We start from the raw sequence: 2,179 nt of genomic DNA, 5'->3' as shown, positions 1-2,179 counted from the left end.
TGAATCTTCTGCCACTTGGCTGCAGTGGAGTCCTTTTGAATCTGCTATGACTCTGGGGGCTGCCTGATTCGTGAATACTTCATTGCTCAATTAAACTCCTTTAAAATTAATGCAGCTGAAATTTTTCTTTTATCAATGTATAGATGACAATTTTTAAATAGAAGATAGAAAAATTTCCAATAAATGTTAAGATAATTATCTAAATGAAATTGGAAAGAAAGTGATCATATCTTATCTGATCGTCATAAGACATAAGCATTTTCTTTCTCTCAAAATAATGTTGTTGTTTTTCATATTGATTGTTGCAACTTACACTCCCGCCATTAATGCATGAATTTTAATTTGTGCTTCTCACACTGATTAAACTTTGAAAATGTTACCTGAACATGTTGCATTGTTTAATATTTTCACTGACTATGAACAGATTTTCATAGCTTGATTTCTATATCAAATTTTTCTTTTGTGATGATCAGCTTAGTTTTTTCCCTATCCCTTAGTTTTTGTGGTTGTCATTGTTTTTCTGCTGTCTTGCTTTATTTTCATTATTTCTTTGCACACAGTTTAAATGTCTAGGACACCATTTCTTGGCTGACATACGTATTACAGTATTCTTTTTTTCTGCTGGTTTTTCATTTGTGTGTGAACTTTAATACATTTTCTGTCATCGTTTGTGTTTTTTGACTAGGCTTTCATTGTATGTCTCGAATAGATTCTATTTTTGACTTTTTTAGGTAATCTATGTATGCAACTTTAAAAATCTTATAAATTATAGTTTTAAAATATATTCTTCCTGAGTAACTTATTTTTTCTTGCTAATATTAATGAAATTATTTTGAAACTATGTATTATATTTTCTAAATGATTACTATTGGTGTGATGGATCTTTCTGATTGGTGTGTATTGGTCTCATAGCCAGAAACAATATAATAATTCCCATTCTCATCCTTTCTTCTTTCTTTTTTGGTAGATTCTCCATATAAATGTAAAGATTACTAAATTTATTTTGATAAAGTATTAATTGCTAATAGCATTCTCAATTATGTCAAACTGATACATATTTATTTTTGTAAACTTTTTTAAAGTTTAAAATGCCATTATGCTTTTGATAAAATAAAAAATAGTTTAGGCCATCTTCTTTTTATTCTAGTCACAAAAGCAATTTTTATAGGCTATAAATATTTCAGTAAAATTTGTTATATATGTGTGTGTATATATGTGTATGTATATGTATGTGTATATATGTGTGTGTGTATATATGTGTGTGTGGTGTGTGTGTGTGTATATATATGTAAACATACATATACTAAAAAGATGTCTGAGTCAGGTGTCAGTCAATTTAGAAAGTTTATTTTGCCCAGGTGAAGGATGGGCCTGTGACACAGCCTTAGGAGGTCCTGAAGTCATGTGCCGAAGGTAGTCAGGGTACAGCTTAGTTTTGTACATTTTAGGGACACAGGAGACATCAATCATATGTATAAGGGAGGAATACTGAGGCAGTGGTGGGGGTAATTGAGTTAGATGTTGGGGCTTCCAGGTCATAAGTCCATAAGAGACAAAAGGTTGCATTCTTTTGGGTCCTTGATCAGCCTTCTACTGAATACACAATTGAGTCTGGCTCACTGAATCTGCATTTTTACGTAAGCAGTAGGGCAGAGGAAGCAATCAGATATGCATTTGTCTCCAGTGAGCCTCTGAGGGAAGACTTTGAGTTCTGTATCTCCTCTTTGCACAAGGAATGTTCTTGTGGGCAAATTGTGAGGCAGGTATGTAGTTTTTATCTTTGTAGCGATCTTATTTAGGACTAGAATGGGAAGCAGGTTTGCCTGACATAGTACCCAGCGTGACTCTTCTCTTGGCTTAGTGATTTTGGGGTCCTGAGAGACTTATTTTTCTTTTCATATATATACATATGAAAATTTATATACACACAGATATACATAAATATATATATATACACATATATGTAATTTTCTTTTAAAAGACATTGACTTCATAACAGCAGAGGGAGGAGGTATTAACTATAGTTTAATTTTAAGGATTCTTAATCTTTATTTTTTTTCTTCTTGAGTCATTTAAAAATTGTCTAATCCTTTCATATTTTTATAGGCTTTCAAACTTATTTATCAAAGATGCCACTGCATGTAGAAATAGTGACCATGTCTGTATTTATCTCACATTT

This window comes from Mandrillus leucophaeus, unplaced genomic scaffold, assembly GCF_000951045.1.
Source record: "Mandrillus leucophaeus isolate KB7577 unplaced genomic scaffold, Mleu.le_1.0 Scaffold625, whole genome shotgun sequence".
Classification (NCBI taxonomy): Eukaryota; Metazoa; Chordata; class Mammalia; order Primates; family Cercopithecidae; genus Mandrillus; species Mandrillus leucophaeus.
This window is presented reverse-complemented; position numbering follows the sequence as displayed.